The sequence below is a fragment of the Rutilus rutilus genome, assembly GCF_951802725.1.
Source record: "Rutilus rutilus genome assembly, chromosome: 8".
In the NCBI taxonomy this organism is placed as follows: Eukaryota; Metazoa; Chordata; class Actinopteri; order Cypriniformes; family Leuciscidae; genus Rutilus; species Rutilus rutilus.
The window spans coordinates 6,977,829-6,990,217 of record NC_140222.1 but is presented as its reverse complement, the minus strand read 5'-3'; positions in this window follow the sequence as shown (position 1 = coordinate 6,990,217).

Here is a 12,389-nt window from a genome sequence, read left to right as displayed (position 1 = left end):
AGACAGTGTGTAATGTACATCTAAATGCAGGGTCAGATGCTGCTTCTGTGCCACCTATACTGCAAAGCTGTGTGTTTGTTCATACAGAGTTCATCAGACAGCCTAAAGCCTCTTACGTTGTTGATTTATATTTCAAACAACAATTCGACATTTGCTCGCAATGTTTTTCTTACAAAAAACCTCATCATTCTGCAGGACAATTGTCTATTACAGTATACAACACGCTTTAAGAAAAGTTTATTTCCATCACACTGTAAAGTGTTTTTAAATATTACATATAGATTACATATACCAAAGATTTTACATGTTAATTACAGTTAGGCCTACCATGGGAAGTAGGGGTGCTGAGCGTGGAGCATGAAGAAATATGGTTGGGGATGAAAGTTCACACAAACAAAACCAAAAAACTGTGGTGTTTTGCCTATAGGCATACATATTACGTGTGTTTGTTTTTATTTATGCTGTATTAAAATACCCATATTATAACAAATAAATAAAATATATTTGGAAATTGCCCTTTAAAACGAAGGCTCAGTTTGTGGTTCACAATTATTTGATTAAAAACAACAAAAACAATAAAACAAAGACAAAGTCACTTATATTAAACACTTTTTTTATTTATGTTTTTGTTAACATAAGTTATCTTGCGCCTTTAATTGCCTCCGCTATCGTTCTGTCAATCACCTGTCTCATTCTCGCGGGTCGCGGATATGATTACAGTTTCAGTAAAAATGTATTTCACCATCATCGGTACCCACCCTCAGCCGATTGGCATTACAGTATTTGCAATCACCATCCCGTGGCAAAACGGAGCGTCTGACTGCTGACTGAACATTGGTCAGTGAGCCTCTCCCGCTCGGCGCTGTCAAGCACAGCTTCACCACACACAGCTAAATAAAACAGGCTGGTGGCAGACTAATAATTAATATCTCTGATGTAATGATTTCTGTGAAACGCGTAAAGTTGCACAGAAGAAAGCCCAATAGGACCTGCAGTTTAAGAATCTGTAGCCATAGTAGAGAGGACTATTATTTTGTTGAACAGACCTGACCTGAGCGACAACTGATGACGTCACATGCTCAGATTTGATTGACCAATCGGCGGAAGGGGGCGTGTCAGGCCGCCCAGATGTGGAAAACGAATTTTGAAGTCATTTATTCGTTTTTTTTGCCTGTGAACCAAAAAACGAAAAATCAAGCCAAAATCTCGTTTTTTCGTTTTTTTGAAAAAACGAAAAAACGAATAAAGGGGCCGTTTTCTCATTTCTGATTATTAAATTTCAAATTGAACAAAGAACTGCAAAGCGTTACACGGACCCATCCGTTCAATCGTTTTTTTTTTTCAAAACGACTTGTTTTTCCATTATTTATTTCCTGAACTAAAATGAAAAAACAAATAACGACTCGTTTTACAATTTTCTGATTGTGCGCTCAGATCAAAAATAGAAAAAATGAATAGACAAATTTTAATTTTGAATTTTAATTTAACACCTTAGCAGACATACCAATGAAATCATTTTAAACAGATCAAGTAGGCTACATGGTAACAGATTACAGCCATTTTAGCAATCATGCTCTCCTGTAAGTCTCATTCGCTTACAATCCGACTATTTAACTTTTTTCATTACTATTTATTCGGGTATAACACACTGATAAATAATATGTATTACCTGCTAAACAAATATTTGCACTAAATGCTGCACAAAACTCTTCCACTACTTGAGAAAAGCCACCGCCGCATACTGTGTGAAACGCCCACAAGGAATTATTTTTTTTGCAAGGATGTTTGAAATAGTTTGGCAGAAAATAGCCTACTTCATTTGCCAGTAGGGCAATATGGTTTTCGTTTATGTTGCTTAGAAATTTGAGTGATAGGCTTTGTCCTATTTAATTTATGTTATTTATATATATATATATTTTTTTTTTCTGTGACATTTTTTTTCTCTGCTGACAGTACAATGTTAAAATAATATTTATATTGACACGGACACAATTTTTGTATAGCATTTATAATTGTTATAGGCTACTTAATCTCTCTTTTTCCGTTAGAGACATTTGAATGTGAGATTCTGGAAATGAGATCTAAATTTTGCGCACCCGTCAGGTCGAGTAGCCTCTCGCTGCATCCTGCGGTGGACGTCCAACCCGGCCACATCCAAGTGTGACGTCAGAAGCCACCACGCCCATGCCCAAATTGCTATATCATCCAGTTCGGCAGGTGGCGCTGTCACAAAAAACTAGGGTCCTGTTACCGGGGTCTTAAAGCTGCAGCATAGACAGTATATAAACGAGCTGCAGCCTCCAATTGTGCAGGAATATACTATTGATTTTAAGTAGTATAGTGAATGTGTTGCTCTGAACAACTGTGACATTGGTTATTTTAAGAAAAAGTTATCACGCTTGCATAGATGGGTCATTTTAGACCCATGTGTGTAAACTTGATGTATTAACACAAAATATTAAATTAAAATATTAATTTGTGACCAAGATATTTTGAACTATGATGATATTCTGATGTTATATTTTTATATGTTAAACTCATAAAACCTGTACAGAAGGGGAAGCGAGAGATTAACTGGTTTTTATGTATTAGAATATTGTGCAAAAGTTCATTTATTTCAGTAATTCAACATAGCTGTAAGCCATAATCATCAAATTTATAACACATAAAGGCTTGAAATATCTCACTTTGCATGTAATGAGACTATATTATATATTAGTATCAGCTTTTAGTTGAATTACTGAAATAAATGAACTTTTGCACGATATTCAAATTTTTCGAGTTTCACCATATTGGTTCTTTAACTTAAGGTTTACATAAATTCCATTCTGCTGTTCTATTATTTGATTTCAAAGTCATTTGCTATAACAGGCATTAACTAATAAGTGAATTCTTAATTTGGTTGTAAAAATGCAATATTTCTATAACCACATTTTTTTTAATTTAGAAGGGGTAACTATAAGTGCAGTTTGGAGTACATATAATTAAGAAAGTGACAAAAACTCGTTTTAGTTTAAGTATAGATGCTCCCTTATACGTTTATTATAATTCAATTCAATTCAATTCAAATTTATTTGTATAGCGCTTTTCACAATACATATTGTTTCAAAGCAGCTTTACAGAAAGTGCATTTCAGAAATGTACATAGAGAAATACAGTTAGTTAATCATGTATTGATTTAGGGCATAAACATCGCCCGCGTCGAGTCGTCTCAACTGTAGTATAAAATGTAAGTATTATGTGAATGCCTGGCTGAAGAGATGCGTCTTTAATCTAGTTTTAAACTGGGACAGCGAGTCTGAGCCTCGAACAATATCAGGAAGGCCATTCCACAGTTTAGGAGCTAAATGTGAAAAAGCTCTCCCTCCTTTAGTGGACTTAGATATCCTAGGAATGACCAGAAGCCTCGAATTTAGTGATCTTAAAGAGCGCGATGGATTGTAGGGCGATAGAAGTTCCGTTAAATACACGGGAGCTAAACCATTTAGGGCTTTATAGGTCAGTAGCAATACTTTGTAATTGATACGGAACTTTATAGGTAACCAATGTAGAGACGACAGAATTGGTGTTATATGATCGTATTTTCTTGATCTAGTAAGAACTCTAGCGGCGGCATTTTGGACTAACTGTAGCTTGTTTATTGAGGATGCAGGACAACCGGCTAATAAAGCATTACAGTAATCTAGTCTCGAGGTCATGAATGCATGAACTAACTTTTCTGCATCAGAAACAGATAGCATGTTACGTAGCTTAGCAATGTTTCTAAGGTGGAAAAAGGCTGTTCTTGTAACATATGAAATATGATTTTCAAAAGACAAGTTGCGGTCTAATATAACACCCAGGTCTTTTACTGTAGAGGATAAAGTAACAGGACACCCTTCTAAATTAAAGTTGTATTGTAAGAGGTTTTGTGGGCAGTTTTTTGGACTAATAAGTAATACCTCCGTTTTATCTGAATTTAATAGCAGAAAATTACATGTCATCCAGTATTTTATATCTTTAACACACTCTGTTAATTTAGATAATTTAGCGTTTTCATCTGGTCGTGATGAAATATATAATTGAGTGTCATCAGCATAACAGTGGAAATTAATTCCATGTTTTCTTATAATATTACCAAGTGGCAGCATATATATTGAGAATAGCAGAGGGCCTAACACAGATCCTTGCGGTACACCGTAGTTTACTGACGTTATCTTCGATTTTTCCCCATTTACGCAGACAAAATGGTAACGGTCTGATAAGTACGATCTAAACCAGTTTAATGCCTGTCCCTGAACACCAGTGTAGTTTTGTAGTCGGTCTAAGAGTATTGTGTGATCTATAGTATCGAACGCAGCACTAAGATCAAGTAAAACTAGTATTGAGATACAGCCTTGGTCAGAAGCTAAAAGTAAATCATTTGTGATTTTAACGAGCGCAGTTTCTGTGCTATGGTGCGGTCTGAAACCTGACTGAAACTTTTCATAGATATCATTTTCTTGCAAGAAAGAGCACAGTTGAGCGGACACAACTTTTTCTAGTATTTTAGACATAAATGGAAGATTTGAAATGGGTCTGTAATTTGCTAGGTTATTATGATCTAATTGTGGTTTCTTAATAAGAGGTTTTATAACTGCCAACTTGAATATTCTTGGAACATGACCTAAGGATAAAGACGAGTTAATAATATTGAGAAGAGGCTCTTCCACTACAGGTAACACTTCTTTCAGTAGTTTAGTTGGTATTGGATCTAATAAACACGTTGTTGGTTTAGATGCAATGATAAGTTTATTTAACTCTTCCTGTCCTATAGTTGCAAAGCGCTGTAATTGTTCTTGCGGGGTGATAATTGAGGCTGAATCATAAGACACCATTAAAGATTGTACATTTACAATTGTGTTTCTGATGCTTTCTATTTTCTCAGTGAAGAAATTCATAAAATCATTACTACTACACTGTGACAGAATATTTTGCTCCGGTAACGTCTGTTTATTTGTTAGTCTAGCGACGGTGTTAAATAAAAACCTTGGATTGTTTTGGTTGTTTTCTATTAGTTTGCGGAGATGCTCAGCCCTGGCTGCTTTTAGGGCCTTTTTATAACGTGACATACTGTCTTTCCATGCGATTCTAAAGACCTCTAAATTAGTTTGTTTCCATTTACGCTCTAAATTACGAGTTTCTCTCTTTAGAACATGCGTAACACTGTTGTACCATGGTGCTTTAGTTTTCTCTCTAACCTTTTTTAATCTAATTGGTGCAACGATGTCTAATGTACTAGACAAAATGGTGCTCATAGTGCTAGTCATTTCCTCTAGTTCATCTGTTTGTTTGGGTTCACTGAGCAGCTGAGACAGATCAGGTAAGCTATTTGAGAAATGATCTGTAGTTGTTGGAAGGATTGTTCTGCCTGGTCGATAACGCGGCGCAACATGACAAATTTCAGCGGTACGTAGTATGCAAGTGACCATGTAATGGTCAGTGACTTCATCACTTTGCGGTATAATATCTATATCGGTTGGATCGGCTCCATGTGATATAATTAAATCTAGCGTATGATTAAGACGATGAGTGGGACCAGTTACGTTTTGCTTGACCCCAAAGGAGTTTAATAAATCTGTAAACGCAGCCCCTAAAGCATCATTTGAATTATCTACGTGTATGTTAAAATCTCCAACAATTAATGCTTTATCGACATTGACCAAAAGATCTGAGAGAAAGTCTGCAAACTCTTTTAGGAAATCAGCGTAAGGCCCAGGCGGTCTATATACGGTAGCCAAGGCTAGAGATAATATGGATTTCTTTCTTACATCTAAGAGAGTAACATTTAGCACAAGTACTTCAAACGAATTAAACCTGTGACCTGTTTTCTGAGTAACAGTAAGAATATCTTTATAGATTATAGCAACACCACCGCCACGACCAATCAGACGGGGCTCATGCTTGTAACAGTATCCAGGAGGAGTAGACTCATTAAGACCGAAATAATCATTTGGTTTAAGCCAGGTTTCAGTAAGGCAAAGTACATCGAAACTATTATCTGTGACCATTTCATTTACAATAACCGCCTTAGGTGTAAGCGATCTGATGTTTAAAAGACCTAGCTTTATAAATTGTTTTTGTTCACTAATATTGAGATTTTCTGGTTTAATCACAATTAGATTTTTCTTAGATCCTGCAGTAGATTTATTATTTGATCTCACTAAACGAGGAATAGACACAGTTTCAATATAATGTTCTACATTGGTACTTATATCAATTAAGTTTGGACAGCAAAGAGTGTGATTTGGACTTTGACTTACTAGTCATATGGTGTGTAGCGTCTTGGAGATGTTGTCCGACAGAATAGCCGCTCCGATTCTGCTGGGGTGAAGGCCATCAGCACGGAAGAGCCTAGGTCGCTCCCAGAAAAGATTCCAATTATTTACAAAGAGCAGTCTCTGTTCATTACACCATGACATTAACCATTCATTTAGAGCAAATAATCTACTGAACCTTTCGTGTCCTAGTCGGTAGGTGGGAAGCGGTCCAGACACGATGATCGTTGTTTCAGGCGATGTGCTGCGTACCGTTTCGATCAGGCTCCTGTAGTCCTTCTTCAGAACCTCCGACTGCCGTAGCCTGATGTCGTTCGTTCCCGCGTGCAGCACGACAGCTCCGACGGGCTCGTCACCGTTCAGAATCCCGGGAACCTGTGCAGCGACATCGAGAACACGAGCACCAGGAAAGCAGTGAGTGCGAACCTTACCTTTACCTATGGTAGCACGGACATGCCGGACGATGGAACTGCCGATGATCACAGCGTCGCATTCCGTCTCGCGTAGAGGGGAGAAGCGGTTCTGGGTGGAGATCTCGAAGGCCGGGAGGGGCGGAGAGGTCCTAGCTCTGGTCCTGGCCCGCGTCTTCCGCTGTGGAATCATCCAGGGTCCATGTTGTTGTGTCGGTGCCGGAGTGAATGAAACCAGGGATGATCGCATCCTGGGCAGAGAAACACATGGAGTAGACGAGGTCGGAGTCAAAAGGTTACTAACCACTGACTTTTGAGCATCGGCGCGTGATGTTTCAAGCGCGAAACGTCGATCTCGTAGCTCGGCCTGTCTCTCTAGTAGGTCGCGGATCTGCTTCTCCACGGATTCCAGCTCTAACTGCACAGAATGCAGCTCGAAGGTGTCCTCACCTGCACTCAAAGGTAACGTTAGACACACATCCGTTATATTCGCCATTATAGCAGATGTGCTATAATGGCGAATTATAGCTTTCAGTGATACGGGTGTAAATAAGTCGATCGATAGGCGCGACCACGCGTGTAATGCTAGCGGGCTAAGGCTAGTAGCGGAAGTTCGAAAGGTTGGATATATGTAGCGATATCAGAGCAATCCGATTGTTTTTTAAGGAGAATAGTATTCCAGATATGTTCACACGCTATAAAAATGAAAAAGTTCGTTTGTAAAAGAGTGTAAAGAAGAAAAACAAGGTTTCTGAATTAATTCGACGGAGCTCCAAACACAACAACGCACATATATATATATATATATATATACTCGATATTATAGCAAAACCATGATTATTGATTACCATTTGTGTAACAGAAATACAAGAGAAATACAAAAATATCATTTTAAGGTACATTGTTTACTTGTACTACCATGTCATTAACTTACAAAACCAGTGAGCAATGCAGAGGTAACGTATTGTCTAATACAGCTGTTGAGGGAGTAATTGTGAATTAGACCATTCCAAGCTTGCCAAAGCGTCACAATTTAACTGCACCAATAATCTGTTGCATCACACCTCTACACCAATAACCTCATCTTTATTATAAACCAATAACTATGATAACAACCGTAAATATATTTCCGACAGGAAGCAGCGCCATTTTGCGCATGCGTACAACAAATCGAGTCACGTGCCGTATTTGGACATGGGCGAGGCTTCCGACGTCACACTTGGATGGGCGTGGCTTCTAACGTCACACTTGGATGTGGGCCGGGTTGGACGTCCACCGCAGGATGCAGCGAGCTGTACGTGGTCAGGTCGGGAAATAAAGCGGGTGAACACCGAGTGTATTTTAAGCGGTTGCTGAATAGAACCTTGTGGGAGCGGGACGAAAAAAAACAGTCCCGCGCACTACAAATTTACAAATTTATTATCCACAACATTGAAATGGGAGGTGAGACAGAGTTCATTAAGAGTATTTAATGTGTATCCATAGGCCTACTCTGTGTAGCTGGCCCGCCATCTACTGGCTAAAAAAAAATTGGCCCACGGCCAAAGTTAGGCTACTTGCCAACCCCTGCTGATTAATTCACACACTGAACATTGTCAGTTTGTCACTTTGAGCTCCAGTAGGCCTGTAAGTCAATGGTGACAATTTCAGCAGAAATAAACTGACCAATAACATGTTAAAAACATCTTAAAGCAACAGTTTGATCTTGTCATGAGATCCTGTGAGTGTTTGGCTCTGCTCTCTCCTGTAACTCTCTTCAGGACGTTTGTTTCTCTAATGGTTTTATGGAGCAGGAACAGATCGCCTGCTATAACTGTGTGTGTGAAAGTGTTCTCTGATATCTTCATATGATTCATATCCAAATAAATATGCTCAATTCATACAAACACACCAGGATGTTGAATATCTGTGTCAGGAACTGGAAATACTGCTGTAATCATATCAAATGTTTCTAGAATAGAATGTTCTAGAAAGGATATGAGAGATGAACATCAAACATCTTAATGTTGAGATTTAGTGGTCTAGGGTTAGTTGATTGTTCAAACTACAATCTTAAGTTTCTGGATCTGATGTCATAAACCGGTATAATGACAGTAGCCACGCCCACCAGAGCAGAGATGACCAATCGGATCACAGCTTCAGTATGACAACAGTGAGAGAGTCAAGAGAGAAGAGAGAGTTTTATTGTCATTCCAAAACATGACACATGAGCTGGAACGAATTAAGATACTGAGGTCCGGTTAAAACAACTCATAAATAATGACTAAAAACTTCATCATGAATAAAATACAACAAATACAGATAACAAATCATACACAACAATATATACACACTAAAACCCCAGAAGAATTATCATCAGCATAGTAGAAACAGTGTAACTTTTAGGACAAAATGTCATTTTCAGTTCTGGAGTGTGGCAGAGTTAATAAGTCTTCTGTAAAGAAGCTGTTCTTTAACCTGGTTGTTCTGGTTCTAATGCTGCGTAGCCTCCTGCCTGAGGGGAGAGGGACAAATAGTCTATTGGCAGGGTGGGAGAGGTCTTCCATAATGCTGGCAGCCCTAGTCCTGCATCTGTTGATGTATGTGTGTCAGTGTTGGGCAAGCTACTTGGAAAATGTAGTGAGCTAAGCTAACAGTTACTCTACATTAAATGAAGCTTCACTACACTGAAGCTACCACCCTGGAAAATGTAGCAAGCTAAGCTACAGGAAAATGGCTAAAGTAGTTCACTACATCTAAGCTATTTTTTTAAATTACATTTTTATATTGAACCAACTTCATTCCAAATCAATGGTATATCTCAGTGATCAATAAAACTGTAAGTCAAACAGATAGGCAAGCATAATTTGTTAAGTTCAATTGTTTATTCAACAACTGTTCCAAACCAATTTGGCAGCAAAAACAAACAAACAAAAAACGTGATCCACATAATAACAAAACTAGGTGTCGAGAGTGTGTGTGTATTCATCTGTATGTGTGCGTAATATGCATGTGCACATGTGTTTGTCTGGGTATGCACAATTTAGACTTGGGCACATTTGCAGGACTAACTATAAGTTAATTTAAAACTCAACTCAGCTCAAACCACAAAATAATTAAAACCTGCTCCAAACAGTACCAACATGGCAAAAAAACAAAAACAAAAAAAAAACAAAAAAACATGTCCTTTAAATCAGGGGTTCCCAAACTTTTCCATGAAAAGGCCCCCCAATTACCACTAGGTTCTGGCCAAGGCCCCCCTTTTGCAGGATGTGTTATTGAACCCATCGACAATACTACGGTAAATGTAGAAATAAATAAATAAAACATCTAGGTAAACATCAGATTATGTGATAATGTTTGATACCAGCCAATCAAAAAGATTATAGAGATGCACCGATTACAATTTTCTAGGCCGATTCCGATTTTTCATTGAGTTTTGACCTGCCGATACAGATTTTAGCCGATTCCGATTTCATTTTTTTAACCACTTTACAGCACACACAAATATTTATTTATATTTTTGTTTATAAAACACTATATAACTATAACTATATATATATATATATATATATATATATATATATATATATATATATATATATATATATATCTCTCCCCAATGCATATCTATCTCCCCAATGGGAGGGGGATGGTTCCTGTTGGTTTTTCTGAAGTCCACATTCATTTCTTTAGTTTTTTCCACATTAATGCAGAGATTGTTATCCTTGCACCAGGCCACCATTTGTTCCACCTCTGATCTGTAAGCTGACTCGTCATTCTGAGAAATGAGTCCCACCACAACAGTATCGTCTGGGATCTTGACAATATGGTTACTCGGATGTCTGGCAGAGCAATCATATGTCAGCAGTGTGTACAGCATCGGGTTCAGGACACATCCCTGCGGCGAGCCGGTGTTGAGAACAATGGTGGAAGTGTCTCCTTTTGGTTAAAAAGTCCAGTACCCAGTTGCACAGAGAATAACTCAGTCCAAGAGTCTCCAGTTTATGTATCAATGTCTGTGGAATGATTGTATTAAAAGCAGAACTAAAATCCATAAAGAGCAGTCTCGCATAGGCGTCTTTGCTGTCAAGGTGGGTAAGAGCCAGATGTACAACTGATGAGACAGCATCTGCAGTGGACCTGTTCTTTCTATAAGCGTACTGGTTCTGGTCAATGCTGGCATCAATTTTCTCACAGATTTGAGTCATGACCAGCCACTCAAAGCACTTCATCACTATCGGGGTGAGTGCTACCGGGCGATAGTCATTCAAGCATGACACTGTAGTAGTCTTAGGCACAGGAATGATGGTAGCAGATTTGAAGCATGATGGTACAACTGCTTTTGAGAGTGAGATATTAAAAATATCAGTTAGTGCCTCTGAGAGCTTTCAGGACCCTTGTGCACGTCATTAAAGCAATTTCTTATTCCTTTGAACAAATTGCAATTGCTTTTGTACATATTGCAATTGATAATGTACAAGTGTGAGCTTTTTTCCACATTTTCAATTGCTCATGTCATGTTGATCAAAATATAGTAGATGGTTCTTTGTTGAATAGTCTTACCCCTCAAAATAAAACAAACCGTAAATAAATTGGTAAATTGGGCACAAAGGAAAATAAAAACTAAATTAGAAAGAAACACAGGAAACCCCCCTAAGGCATAACTTTGCCCGCAGCACTGTTCTAGTGCTGTCTCTGCACAAGATGCACCTTTGAGCAATTTACAGTAGACAACTGGTTGATTGTTGGTTGAACTAACACTTTACATTCCTTGAGTGAGGGTCAGTTTCACCTGCACGAGTCATCAATTCACGTTTTTGTACAAAAGGTCTAATAGAAATGTGTAAAACTATGCTTGACAGTTTATGACAAATAGTTAAACAATTTTGCATGTAATGGCTTATGCAAGGAACTAATGCCTAGATATTTTGAGGGGTAAGACTATTCAACAGAGAACCATCTACTATATTTTGATCAACATGACATGAGCAATTGAAAATGTGTTAAAAAGCTGACACTTGTACATTATCAATTGCAATATGTACAAAAGCAATTGCAATTTGTTCAAAGGAATAAGAAATTGCTTTAATGACGTGCACAAGTGACTAGATGATTTGGAATTTGTACAAGTAGTATCAAGAATTGCACTTTTGATCTAAGAAATGCACCAAAGCGACTGAGAAAAACTGTAATGCCGGTACTCAAGTTTCACTCTAAGTGCCTCAGTGTCGCCGTTCCTGAATGCTGAATCTCGTGCTCTCAGAAGAGATCTGACCTCAGCAGTAAGCCATGGCTTTTGGTTTGGGTGGAAAGTTATTGTTCTGGTGGTAGTAACATCGTTCACACACTTACTAATGTAACAGGTAACAGAGGATGCATACTCCTCCAGATCCACCTCTCCAGCATTTGTTGCTGCCTCCCTGAAGACCTGCCAGTCAGTACACTCAAAGCAGTGCTGCAACACTGAGGCAGCGTTACAGGGCCACACTGTGATTGACTTTTGTATTGGTTTCATTGTCTTCACAACAGGGCTGTAGGAGGGGACAAGCATGACAGAGATGTGATCAGACAGTCCAAGGTTTGGAAAAGGGACCGCTCTGTAGGCTCCGCATCTATTTGTGTATACACGATCGAGGGTATTATTCCCCCGGGTCGCAATAGTGACATGTTGGTAAAACATTGGTGTAATGTCCGTCAAATT